The sequence below is a fragment of the Mytilus californianus genome, unplaced genomic scaffold, assembly GCF_021869535.1.
Source record: "Mytilus californianus isolate M0D057914Y unplaced genomic scaffold, xbMytCali1.0.p SCAF_8, whole genome shotgun sequence".
NCBI classification, from domain to species: Eukaryota; Metazoa; Mollusca; class Bivalvia; order Mytilida; family Mytilidae; genus Mytilus; species Mytilus californianus.
Genome location: NW_026262734.1, coordinates 52,164,757 through 52,180,272, shown reverse-complemented (window position 1 = coordinate 52,180,272; position 15,516 = coordinate 52,164,757).

Here is a 15,516-nt window from a genome sequence, read left to right as displayed (position 1 = left end):
TAAAGATATTTTGAGTTGAGCTTTAAAGAAAATTGCTTTACTGTGCTGATTTTTTATACCGTATGTTCGTTTCTGTTGCTGGTATTAAATGACTAATCAAGGTTGCGTAAATCTATAAAAAGAAACTTTAGTTCCAACACGTGTTAATGTTAATGTGCCTAACCCATGTTGAGAAACCCATCATTTGTTGTCTTTTGTCATAACTATTATCGTAATGTGTAAAGTATTGAAAATAGATCTTTGATAGTCTATGTAGAGATTCCATGCATACTTTCTTCACTTTGAAAACTTAAGCTTTTGACATTTGGATAAATTCCGTTCTATTGTTGGAGACTGTATATTGAAGTCTCCTTTGGGTTGTTGTCGCTTAAAAGTGGTTGCTGTGTCATTTACGTATACATCACATCTTTTTTTTTTAATAAAAACAATATTTTTATGATGTGCACTGATTTATATCAAAAAAGTTTTGCCAGTTGATTGGAAATATTTTCCGCAGAAGGAAAAACAACTTTTAGATAAAACCATTCATTGGTAACTACTATTAAATGTCTACGTAAATGGTAAATATAAAAAAAAGGCGACATTGAAAAAATAAACGCACGCACGCATTTGGGTGTGGGATTTATCGCTGCGTTGAAGACCCATTGGTATCCTTGGGATGTTTTCTGCTCTTTGGTCGAGTTGTTGTCTCTTTGACATATTCCCCATTACAATTCTGAATACTATAACTATACATTTGTTTAACCTTGTAGTTTTGAAAATTGTTTTAACCGTGCAGTTTTGATAATTTTATAAACCATGCACTTTAGAATTGTTTTTTAACTCATCCCTTCTTCTTAATAAAACATGACTAACAGTTAAAGGAATATTGGAAAAAAATAATAACACTGGCGAAATAAATATAATGAGATATAAATTGAGATGGCCGTAGTTTACCAATGTTCAAATTTAGAGAATAAACCAAAAAGAGACAAACCAAGGTAACAGATAAAAATGAGGGAATCGCATGACCTCAAAAAGGAGCACGACTGGGTGCGTCGACAGGGTTATTGTCGCATGCCCTGAATATAAGTATAATACTAAAATTGTTGAAATTTAGCAAATGCAAATCAAATTAGTTCACTTCTGCAGTTTCTTGATAAATTTATTTATTACGCATTTTTAATGAACCAATATAAACTCTTCAAATCGATTTAGTTATATGTCAAGTCTTACTAACTGCCAATTATGGACAGCCATATCGTTATAGTCGTGTGTATTTAAATTTTGTGTACAAAATCTAGTGAATTGAAAGATACTACTTTGGAATATTCAAAACAAAAACTCACCAAAGATACCAAGCTTATCATTTGGTACTTCAGGTGCGCATTTTTTCTACTTCATACTCGTCAGTGGCGCTTGATAAAAACCGAGCTGGAAAGCCAAATCAGAAATAAAGTTCAAGGGCATTAAAAATAGAAAATTCCGAAACACTTTATTTGTAAAATTATGGACAGAAACATGCTTTTAGTCTATACTAGTCATTTCTCTAAAGATATTTAACCTAATGTTTAATCGTGTTGCAATCCTTCAATAATAAACGACAATTATTTTAATATGAGTCTACCGTCATGCTCCTTAAGAGAATTGGAATTAAACGTAAATATTGAGTGTTTGAAAGCATATTGCTTTCAATTAACTTCGCGTATACGAAATGTAAAACAAATGATATCGGCATTACTGTAATGTTGTATTTGCAAAGACCACAGCATGTGTCCGGGTCATCTAATCCACTTTTTTTGTCATGTTACATTGCTTCTCAATATCTCAAAACTTGAGCAGTCTTTATACTAAGGGAGCTACCATTTGATTTTTATGGAGGGGGAAGGGGAAGGAATGGATTTAGGATGAAATTTGAAAAAAGGTAGGACAGGAGTTTGGGTTAAAAAAAAAGGCAGGATGAGCAACTTGGCAAAAACAAAAGGCAGGAAAGAAAAAAGGACGGACAGAGATTACAACAACAAAAAATGCAGGACAAAATTTTTCATCTTTGCCCCCCCCCCCCCCCCCCCCCTAAAAATCAAATGGAAGCTCCCTAATGCAAACCGGTCGGTGCAGGTCAGTTTTAAATTAAGATTACGCTTTCATACATGTTTTTTTAGATACTAATAATTATATCATGAGACCACTTTAAGGCAAAACGCAAATATTATACAAGTGTAATGAAATAATGTTGATACCGGTATATAAATAGACTTTCCCGTTCTTCATCAGAAACACTCAAAGATAAATGTTAGAGCAATGGATGTATAAAAGATTAAAGACGTGAAGAACTGAATTGCCAAAATAAGGTAAGATTGTGTTTTAGCAAGAAAAAATGTTTCGGCTTTTTTTTTGACGTTTCTAAACGTTCTATTTGATTTTATTTTTAAAGCATTCCTGATCGGTGAGGGTAAATCCAGGAAAGCTTTGGACGCATGGAATTTATAATGTGCTGTTTTTCATTTTTTTCATATGGGAGTACAAAACGATGTATGAAGACGCTATTGTTATGCCTCATCGTGCGTCAGAATAAACGGTATGTTTTTTTTGTATTTCATTTGAATATTGTTCAGATTCCTCATGAATAATCATTCAGCAACAACGTTCCAAGTATTAAACGCAATCACGTGCACCCGTTGAGTGTGAAAAGGAAACTGTTTGTTTTTGGCCGTTTTCGGTTTTTATTTTTGCAATTGCGTTTTCAGTTTGTCATCGACTTATGAATTCTAATATCTCTTTGGTATCCTTCAGCATTGTAATATCTCTTTGGTATCTATCAGCATTGTAATATCCCTTTGGTATCTTTCAGCACTGTAATATCCCTTTGGTGTCTTACAGCATTGTAATATGTCTTTGGTATCTTTCAGCATTGTAATATCCCTTTGGTATCTTTCAACATTGTAGTATCTCTTTAGTATCTTTCAGCATTGTAATATCCCTTTGGTATCTTTCAGCATTGTAATATCCCTTTGGTATCTTTCAGCATTGTAATATCCCTATGGTAATATCCCTTTGGTGTCTTTCAGCATTGTAATATCCCTTTGGTGTCTTTCAGCATTGTAATATGCCTTTGGTATCTTTCAGCATTGTAATATCTCTTTGGTATCTTTCAGCATTGTAATATCCCTTTGGTATCTTTCAGCACTGTAATATCCCTTTGGTGTCTTTAAGCATTGTAATATCTCTTTGGTGTCTTTCAGCATTGTAATATGCCTTTGGTATCTTTCAGCATTGTAATATCTCTTTAGTATCTTTCAGCACTGTAATATCCCTTTAGTGTCTTTCAGCATTGTAATATCTTTTTAGTATCTTTCAGCACTGTAATATCCCTTTGGTGTCTTTCAGCATTGTAATATCTCTTTGGTATCTTTCAGCATTGTAATATCCCTTTGGTATCTTTCAGCATTGTAATATCTCTTTGGTATCTTTCAGCATTGTAATATCCCTTTTGTATCTTTCAGCACTGTAATATCTCTTTGGTATCTTTCAGCATTGTAATATCTCTTTGGTATCTATCAGCATTGTAATATCCCTTTGGTATCTTTCAGCATTGTAATATCCCTTTGGTGTATTTCAGCATTGTAATATCTTTTTGGTATCTTTCAGCATTGTAATATCCCTTTTGTATCTTTCAGCACTGTAATATCTCTTTGGTATCTTTCAGCATTGTAATATCCTTTTGGTATCTTTCAACATTGTAGTATCTCATTAGAATCTTTCAGCATTGTAATATCCCTTTAGTATCTTTCAGCATTGTAATATCCCTTTGGTATCTTTTGGCACTGTAATATCCCTTTGGTATCATTCAGCACTGTAATATCCCTTTGGTATCTTTCAGCACTGTACTATCTCTTTGGTATCTTTCAGCATTGTAATATCTCTTTGGTATCTATCAGCATTGTAATATCCCTTTGGTATTTTTCAGCATTGTAATATCTTTCAGCACTGTAATATCCCTTTGGTGTCTTTCAGCATTGTAATATGTATTTGGTATCTTTCAGCATTGTAATATCCCTTTGGTATCTTTCAACATTGTAGTATCTCTTTAGAATCTTTCAGCATTGTAATATCCCTTTGGTATCTTTCAACATTGTAGTATCTCTTTAGAATCTTTCAGCATTGTAATATCCCTTTGGTATCTTTCAGCATTGTAATATCCCTTTGGTATCTTTCAGCATTGTAATATCCCTATTGTAATATCCCTTTGGTGTCTTTCAGCATTGTAATATCCCTTTGGTGTCTTTCAGCATTGTAATATGCCTTTGGTATCTTTCAGCATTGTAATATCTCTTTGGTATCTTTCAGCATTGTAATATCCCTTTGGTATCTTTCAGCACTGTAATATCCCTTTGGTGTCTTTCAGCATTGTAATATCTCTTCGGTGTCTTTCAGCATTGTTATATGCCTTTGGTATCTTTCAGCATTGTAATATCTCTTTAGTATCTTTCAGCACTGTAATATCCCTTTAGTGTCTTTCAGCATTGTAATATCTCTTTAGTATCTTTCAGCACTGTAATATCCCTTTGGTGTCTTTCAGCATTGTAATATCTCTTTGGTATCTTTCAGCATTGTAATATCCCTTTGGTATCTTTCAGCATTGTAATATCTCTTTAGTATCTTTCAGCATTGTTATATCCCTTTGGTATCTTTCAGCATTGTAATATGCCTTTGGTGCCTTTCAGCATTGTAATATGCCTTTGGTATCTTTCAGCATTGTAATATCCCTTTGGTGTCTTTCAGCATTGTAATATCCCTTTGGTGTCTTTCAGCATTGTAATATCCCTTTGGTGTCTTTCAGCATTGTAATATCCCTTTGGTGTCTTTCACCTCTCTTAAAAAAATAAAGTTAAGAAACAGAAAATAGTTTTCTAGTTTAATGAACAAAAAATAATTAGCCATTTACATTCAGGTCTTGATAAAACATTAATCAGTCGTACCAAATTTGAACTGCACTATATACACTTTGAATAGGGTTTGTCGGAAGGGACCAATATGTTGCCTTGTGTTGTTTTGTGTGTGTGTGTGTGTGTGACTAATGGAACTCTAAAGTCTTCAGTCAATTAAAATAGATAGATCCTTGACACCATGTTTAAAGAAATAGAATAAAACCCATGGTAAAAGAGAAACAAATTTCACATTGTTTTAATGTGATGATAATCTGATGATAACTTATCCACGAAAAGCTACTAGGACTACACGCTATCAATTAGAAAACGTGTTGCCTGTGTTAGTGTCAGTATCTATTCACATGGATATGTAGAGGAAAAAGTATTAAAAAAAAATATTTTTCAAGTCTTCTGGTGATATTTGATATGACACTTAATAAACAAGGAATTGTTAATCACACTTCTTTTTTGTATCAACTCTTTTGTACTATTTGACAATCAATGTAGCTTTGATAAAATCCTCTTTTTTTTGTGATCGCTTGTATGTTCAATACGAATTTGTTAAGAAAAATAACTTGTTACTGAGTTTAACGCTTATGAACACAACGATTTAGTGTCGGCTAATTTTTCTCCTAAATCGTCCTATTTTTTGCCAAAACTTTCGTGGCATCTGATATGTGTTACAAAAGTTTCGTGGAATTTGTTCTCAAGAGGAGCGTTATCTGTATAAATAAGCAAGTTTAGAAGGTTTTGACGGAATTCCAAGAAACTTGGACTGATATGTCTTCTTCTTTAGGACATACAGTTTGCATTGACTTTTAGACTGTTTCTTTTAAAGCATAGTGTCAAGGATCTATCTATTTCAATTGACTGGAAATTTTAGTGTTCCGTTAGTCACCCAAAAAAAGAAGCATGACAACATTTATGTCCCTCTCCGGCACACCCTTTTCAAAATATATATGGTGCAGTTCAAATTAAGTACGACTGAATAATGTTTTAGTCTAGAACTTAATATACAGGAATAGTTATTTGCTTTGAATTAAACTACGAACACTCTTTTATAGTTTATTAATAACTCTATTTCAAAATTTTCACTTCACTCCTAACAGACGCTCGATTGATTTTACTATCTTGACAATTTTAGACAAATGATTATTCAGAGGACGACTTTTTTTAACAACGTAAATGGAAGAGTGTCATATTTGAATGTTTTAAAGCAGGTTTTGAAATGGCATGTTAGCATGTTTAGATAGTTAACAAATATAATCAGACATTGAAAGCAAAGCAACATTAAAGTATGGGAAATATGTATTCGTTGATCAACTTTCATTGGCAGATGTTCAAGGATGTTCAATATGTTTAAGAGGAGACATCAGTCAGTTACAAAATGTATAAACATTTAATTTGATCTTCAAAACGAAAAAAAAAACGATTTTAAGGGATTAAAATGAGGACTGCCACTGTGGACAAGGGTATGCCGTAAGGGGAAAATATGGCTTTGGAAGAAGTCATTGTAACCGGTATGGCATGGTTTTTTTTTTAGATACGGGAAAAAATGCACTTTCCCTACAAGAGACATCGAAAATATTGTCGCATCTTAAACCAGACGCACCTACGTACTTTCTAATGATTCAAACTAAAATGTACAGATGACCACTAATCTTAACAAAAGTTATTGAAAATAAATAGAGCTGTGTAAGGAACAAAACAGGAGTCAGTGTAAACCGACTTCCATTTTCACACTTTTTTAACCTTAATCTGAAGATCACGATTCTCTTCATAATCGGATTACCTACACTAAAATGGACATACTGTCAGTTAGAAAACATGTTTGATGTTTTAACGCTGTTTTGTTTTGTTTATTGTTGAAGATCGGTGACTGAACTGTTAAATTTCCATGTGACTTTCAAATCTTAGAAGTAAACGGAATAGGGCATTTCTTACTGTTATTTTTAGTTTTTGTTTTGTTTATGTCACTAATGCACTATCTTCATTGACTTTCAAGGAGAAAGATACATTAAAAACACAGTGATGTGATATTGGTGTGTTAAAAAAGAGAGTACAATAAAATGAAATATCAATATAAATTAACAAACAGATATTTAGCACGAAAGTAACATTAAAATTGTGCATATCTAGATTCTTGCGATGTGTGTATAACATGGTAAGATAACTTTTGTGTGTATAACATATGGTAACATAACTTTTGTGCGTATAACATGGTAAGATAACTTTTGTGTGTATAACATTGTAAGATAACTTTTGTGAGTATAACATGATAAGATAACTTGTGTGTGTATAACATGGTAAGATAACTTTTGTGCTCTCTATTAAAATTCAACCTTAATATCAAACCGAACCTCGTAGGTCGTTTGTACTTATTGGTTACACATATTATATAATATCATATTTGTATAAAAAATACAAGGGTATTAGCAATAATGCATATAAATGCGAGATCATCCAATTCCAATTACTAATCAAACTGCTAGTCAATATATTACTCTTTTGCACCAAGAAGAACAAAATGATATGCGTTTTTTCATTCGAGTGTATGGCATCCTAGCAGTCTGAAAGCTTTGAAAGCGTATCTTATTTTTGATGTTCCAGAGAAAAAAGGGACAATAGCGATCGCCAAAATTAGCGCACAGTATAAGACCACATTAACCAACAACACCCGATTCCTTACAAACAAAACCAGACATAATACCAAAGACAAATAGCAACGAGCAACACATGGTCCGATACAAATAGCCTGACTGACTAGCACAAAATGTGGCGAGTTAAACCAGTTTAACGGGGAAACCCCTATCTTTAGTCTATCTAGACACCATGTCGTTAAACTAATAGCATAGCAATAATATAATTTACAAAAATATCATACAGCAAGACCTAGTTTTTAAGTCATTATTCTGAGTAAAACCCAATTGATATTTATACTAGCGTTGGGTTGACAAATAAATTCGAAAGACATCTTTAGTAAATAATTCTATCAATCTGGCTGTATTCAACTGGTTTATGTTAATTTGCGATATCTGATGAAGTGTGAAATCGAACATGTGATTATTATATTTTCTATACATAAATAAGTTATATATGTGCATTGTATATGTGCCTGTCCCAACTCATGAGCCTGTAATAGAGTAGCTATCCTTTGTTGAGGTTTATCATTTTTTGTTTTTCGCTTATTGATTTGTATAGTATGTTTTAGTGATGTGTTGTACATGTAGCACCACTGCCCCATGGTAGGCGGTGGATTGGACGCCGCTACCATGTTTAACATCACCACATTCTGTATGAGGGTCTGAATGGAGGGGGTCCCTCAAGTCTGTATCTTTAATTTTTTTAAAAGTCATTTATCTTTATTCTTTATATTTTTTGCCCATTATTCTCTATTATCTATACTTTAACGTCCCATTGTTCTCTATTTTTTATTTGCTTTGCCTATTTTTCTATATTCTTTATTTTTTGGCCCATTATTCTCTATTCTGTTAGCCTTATCCAGACCCTCATACATGTGTCTGTCCCAAGTCAGGAACCTGTAATTCAGTGGTTGTCGTTTGTTGTTGTGTATCATATTTGTTTTCGTTTATTGTTTTGTACATAGATCAGGCTGTTGGTTTTTCTCGTTTGAATTTTTTTACATTTGTCATGTCGGGCCTTTTTTGTATCTTGCGATGCAGTATGGGTTTTGCTCATTGTTGAAGGCTGCACAGGGGCCTATAATTGAACGTGTACATTCAGTCTCTGGTAGCGAGCTGTCTCATTGGCAATCATACCACATCTTCATATTTTTATATAATATATAAAAACTGCATACTTTGACTGTTTTTACAGTTTTCGAAACACTCTTTGGAAAGATTTGTTGACCGATCTTAATCTTTTGTCTGTCTGATTTAGAATATCGTATTCAACTGATCAGTCATGTCGGATGTTTCTTTCGTCCCATATCTTGTTCGACTCTAAGACCTTTGAACACACGTAAAAATCAGTTTATTACTCCATCTTTTCCCCCCTTTTATTACAATTTCTTTCTAATTTCCTTGAGTAATATTCTTTTTTTAACTTATGAATACCGACGGACGAACTGCCATTTTAGACAAAAAAATCAATTGAGTGATGCAATCGCTTCAAAAGGCAGAATCCAGGTCAATCAAATACCGTTATTTAAAGGTCATATCTATTCTTCCCATATACTTTATATTTGCTAGACAGAAAAAACATCTCATCAATATTTACCAAAAAGGCATTCTAATTGAGAAAATATGATTTTTGTAAATACGATGTCCTGTACTGTCAGAATCATTTGATAAACGTTTTATGAACTGGCTGTTCTGTATTGGCCATGGTAAATATTCTAGACCATATTTATTTTTCAAAATCGATGTTTTTAGATCATTTCAGCCTCTATTTTTGAAAACAAATGTATCAGGACATTAAGTTTAACAAATCGCATTGCTGATGTTCAGTTTCATAAAATATTACACATAATGGTCTGAAATTCGTTGCTGAAAATGTTGCAGTGACGTCATTTTTGAAGATCCATATATTCCCTTAGTGTGATAACCCCGAAACAATCTACGAATAGTCTAGCTAACTTTAATATACATTTTAATTCTAGTTCATGATATTTAATCTAAAGTACGAATTCAATTTCATCATTTTGAGAGCCACAATAAAAGCCTTTCGTTTTGCATTTGTTTTCTTTTTTAGTTTTTCTTTAGTTGTTCTTTTTCTTTTTGTTTGTTTGTTTGCTTGTTTGATTGATTGTAGGTATTTTGTTGTTTTTTTCATTTTTTTTCTCTTTTTTTTTTTTATTTGTTTATTTCCTTTGCTTGTCATCTTCTTTATTAATCGTGTTGAGTACATGATACATATAACATTTGGTTACTATACATTATACGAACAACAAGCAATTATTTTGAATGGCCTTGCATTAATATCTTGTTTCTTCTTTGTGTTTTTGTTTAATTGACGTTTGTTTTTTGGTTGATAACAATATTTGTTATGAAATGAAAACAATAAATCTAATATCCTTTTGTTTTTTTGCTTTATTCATTTGGCAAGTTTCTTTTGATCAATTTCAACAGCATTTTTGGATCACGTTTTATTTGTGTATTTCCTTTAGTATTTATCTTATATAGCCTTACGTTCCACAAAGATTCTAAAATTGATCATAAGTATACTGAATTGTTCATATGACCGTAAGTTTGTTTGTGAAACGCAGGCTAGAATTGTTTTGGTGTTCTACTAAATTTTTGTTTGTTTAGAATGACGAATACCCAATAGAATTGAGAATGGAAACGGGAAATGTGTCAAAAAATATAACAACCCGACCAAAGAGCTGAAAATAGCCCAAGGCCACCAATGGGTCTTCAACGCAGCAAGAAAATGCCGCACCCGGAGGCGTGCTTTAGCTGGCCCCTAAACTTGTTTTACCGATATATGAACTTCGATATGCGCGTTGTTAGAAATAGTTACAACTTGGAGGTCAGAACTAATATAAACACAAAAGCAAGCCGGTTCTTGAGTCTTAACTTATAGCTTTAGGAGAAATATATCCTTACACATATTGGATCTCCTTATAAGGAATGATATGTATCACCTGTTTAATTTTCGGAGCACCAGAGACATCCAATAATCAAAAGTATAATAATAAAAGGAAAGACTGGTCGGCTCTGAGTAAATATAATGTGTCAGGGGGACATGCCTTCCAGCGGAATGATTAACTTTAATAACCTTGTGAACTTGAACGTTAAAAATCCGACTCAGCGTGTCGGTCTTGTTCAAAGCAGGGTTAATATCCATATCGCATTAACATGTTCTCGTCCTGAATATACCATTAATTTGCCACTGGACGTTAAACAGCCATCGATCATCGTCATCAACATCTAGTCGTGTTTTTGTCTGACCATCTTCGAATTAGGGTGTGCTTCGAATTATTATAGATATATTTTACCTTACGATGAATGTAAATGATTTTCGAATTTTAAACTTTTTATAATCATTAAACATTCTTAGAAATGTGATGGTTGATACTGATACAATGTTATACGTTTAGATTTGTGTGCAAATTGAGGAAAAACTTACCATAACGGACAAAGGAAATGTAAGCTTTCAAAATAGATAATTCTGGATGGAAAACTGTAAGTAATCACTATTTTCAAATTAACAGTTTTACAAATACAGTTGGGCTTTATTTCTATGGTATACAAATAACATGTTCTGTTTCATATATTCAGCTTTTTTGTTTAGCGAACGGTGATGTTAGAACTAGAATGTGTACGTCAATCGTTTCATCCAATATTTAAAAAAAAAAAAAATACAACACATTAATACAAATTCTGTTTCCAGTTGTAAGTTTCAATTTTGTTAAAAATGTTTCTGAGCAAAAATGTTTTGGTTGAAGGCAGTTAAATGTGTTAAATAACCTGAATGTATACCCAAAAAAAAAAGAAGAGAAACTGTCAAGGTAAGCTTGTGTTTTATATGTTTACCCACTTTTTTCGTCTTTCGAATTGTCTTTTAGTGCCTGTTTGTTATAATCAACTGGAACCAGGTACCATCCTTTCGATTATAGACAATCTTTTCCGATGGATCAAAATTGATCACAGTTGCTTAGGAAACAGTTTTTAGTAAACGATTTTATACTGTAAATGCGTGGAATCCTGAGTTTCGATATATCAACTATTCTTTCTCGGCCATTCATCGACTTAGTTTCTGCGATAACCTATTGTCGAATATAGAATGAATTAAATACATCAGGTCAAATTTAAGAAGAATTTGAATTCGTCTTTCAATTTAAATATTTGTCAAGAAGGGAATCTGGACATATGACGCGCATTAGTTCTTTGACCTCTAACAAACTTGTTACGTCTGCATAATTAGCTGCCGTCTTTCTGAACATATGTCGACTGAGTTAACATGGGCTCCTCGATCCAGCAAATAATTAACCAAAGAATCAATGTCAGCACGTCTGTTTAAATGACCTGACTTGCATACCATCATTAGCGGTTTTTTATCGTCTCAATCGTGATCAATCATGCATATCGGTACACATGAACATTATTCTATATATATAGCGAAAATTGTGGCAAATTTGTAATGTACAAAAACGCACACTTGATCATTCCACATTTTATCCAGTCGCTCGTTGTTATGAATGTTTAGAGTCATTATAGTTGAAACGTATGTGAAATCCTAGGGACACACCGCGCATGCTTTTTGATAATCCAAATGTAACAATTTAATTGAAAAACGGATATAACAAAATCAATTATTTTCGATTAATACTGATTGATACGGGGATACTTTAGAGGAGGGTTTGCGCTGGTCTAGACGATGCCTATCTATCTAACGCAGAATGTGAAGAACATAAGACGAGGGTATGATAATAAGATGGAAAAAAATTTTGTGAATGTTAACATATTTTAATTTCTAAAAATGATTTAAAGGAGATGTGAAGTATACATGAATAATTAAGACAGGCAACCCAATTAATCGACACACACAACTGCTTACTTCTAAAGTTCAAACAGCGCATGTCTCTTACAAGTTATAATTTAAAGTCTTCTACAATGGACATATTATGTCATTACAATACATTAAGATTGTAACCCTCCCAGGTCTAGCTAGATATAGAATAGTTGTGAATAAATGTTAAAATTAAATATGGCAAACTATGAATTAATATATATATATAACTGAAAACAATGAACAGAGTCAGAAACAAATGCCTTATACTTGTTTTTGAGAAATATTGACTAAGAAAGTATATATCTTAAAGACGAAAATACTGTTGGCATCGGATTATTTGAAAATGAATGTTTTCTACAGGAATTTATAATCATGTATACACATACAAACACTATGGTAATGAAACAGAAAGACATCTAGTACATGTCAACATATAAACGCTTTCTCACAAAAGAATATGTTGATTCAGCATGTTTAACTTGGAAGGGTAAGTACGATAAAGGCCTTATTTTTCTCTCAATATCAAGTCTACCATGCAACAAAGTGAAATAGAATGAATTTTGTCGAACGCTTCGATAGTTACGTTGGAATGTATTATTATACTGAAAAAGGCTCAAAAACAGACTTTGAGGAAATTTTCCAAATTTTGTGGATTTCAACGAAATTTAAGCTTGGATGGTTTAAAGCGCAGTATTCGACAAACTAACTATTTTAGTCAGATATTTTATTTATTATAACATGTATAATAAGCCTAATGTTGCAAGATCTTTTTGTCGACGTGTGCGCTAGCGCTGTTTCAGGTTGTGAATACGAATGGAAATTCGCAGCCTGCTTTCCTTGTGTTTGTTGGGAAATTAAAATCGATGCTACATGTAACTGTGTCGTCAGAGCATGATATATAATCTAGTTATTGTTTCAAAAATATTGCATTGTTATAACAGCCATTAATCAAAATTTGAATTATAAGCTCGATATACTAGTAATATTTTGGCCTTGTCCAATTCACTCCTTTTCCTATAGCCTTAAAACGTTGATGAGTTGATTTATCGGGACTATCGTGACCAGGGACCAGTACATTAACTTTATTAGGTTGAGCTAAGTTTTTCTAGATCTCAACACTTATCATTTAATTAGTTTTGAATGACAAAAGGCAGATAAAAGATTGTTCAATATAAGTTTTAAAGATCATTTTGAAAAGATGTAAGAAATCTTTTGAAAAATATTTTTGTGTTCTTTAATGTTTAAATTTTACTACGTTACACACTCTATGCATATATACACTTTTCGAGACCTACTATGAATGCATCAGATACAGGCGAAAGTGGCCATACTTTTCTAACACAAAGAAATAAACAACTGATCTAGGAAGAAGGAAATGAAGAACATATCTTTTTGAAGAAGAAATAATCAATCCATAAAAAGATACAAACGCAGATGATTGAGTAAGTATCCCACCTTTTTCAGTGTTTATACATTCCCCCACTGGCATTTGTCTCTGTTAATGTTATATTAAGGTATATATGGAACAAATCAGAGACAAGTGCCTGTGATTTCACACACAAAAAAATTAGGAAATTCTCAAAATTAGTATTTGCCGTTTACTTTTTGAAATTCACATATGCTTTTCTGCATGGAAAAACATTTTCAAATTATATCAGCTACATGTATGAGACGGCTAGCTTTTTAGAAAAGCTATTACTTGTCTTATAGTTATCCTTGATGTTTACGTCGCAGAGTGTGTCTAGAAGTAATTTCGTTTTCATTTGATAATAATAAAGATATTTCCATCACGCTTTGATCAGTCCCTTTGTTTCGATGAACCACTTTATGTAGATTAATTTTGCATGTCTTGCTTAATCTTTGTAACAGAGACATCTATGGAACTGATGTATAAGTATGCTAGACTGATAAATCTGTCTTAAATCTGACCGAGCGTAGGTATCAATCCAGGGGACAGCACTCGTCAGTCTAATGTCTATGATGTATTTTTTTTGTAATACTAAAGACAGTTGTAGTTTCCCCTATATATATATTTTTCTATGTCATCAATAAAACAAGATTGACCCTCACGTGTGACAAGATAAAAAAAACTAATACACGATTATTATAGATGATGACCTGATTCTCGAGTAGAATAATATTCCCCTCATATATTTGTGACATATAATACCATGTGACACATATTCAATGTTCGACACATGTTTTCGAATTATTCTTCAGAGGTCAGAGTTCAAACAAGGTAGAAAAAGTAGCTCCAAACCAACGTGGTCTTAAAGAATTGCCTTCTGATGGAGTGTCAAACTAAAACTATAAAATATCAACATTTATTGAAAACTCTGGTCTTAACAGATATTTACAATATAAAAATCATAAAAAAGAAATGGACCATGATTGCTAATTATATGAGACAACTATCCACTAGTGTCCAAAATGACGTGAATGTAAGCGATGGGTCACCATACGGCCTGAATCAATGAGAAAAAAACCACACCATATGCATGTATATAGTCAGCTACTAAAGGCCCAGACCTGACAAAATTGGAACGAGAGGACCAATAAAGTGTTGGAGAACATGAATCATTTGTTATTTGATTTTGGTTTGAATTAGCGTTCAGTAATTGCGAATATGATTGCTAATGACACAAATACCCACCAGAGTCCAAAATAACATCGATGTAAGCAACTTTAGGTCCACATACGGCCTTAAACAATTAGAAAACCCCATACCGAATAGTCAGCTACAAAAGGCCCAGACATGACAAAATTGAAATGATAACACCAATTAAGTGTTGGAGAACATGATTTATTTATTTGAACTAGCTTTCAGTAATTGCGATTATGATTGCTAATGACACAACTATCCACCAGAGTTCAAATGACGTGGATATAAGCAACTATAGGTCACTGTACTGCCTAAAACAATGAGAAAAATCCATACCGTATAGTTAGCTATAAATGGCCTTGACATAACAAAATGTGAAACAATTCAAACAAGAAAACTCAATTTAGTATTGGATAACATGAATTATTTATTAAATGTCAGTTGCTTTGAACTAGCTTTCAGTAACTGCAAGTACTCATAGATTGGTACTGTGTGTCTTTTTTCTTTATGTTAGTTGTTTTTTTCCTTTTT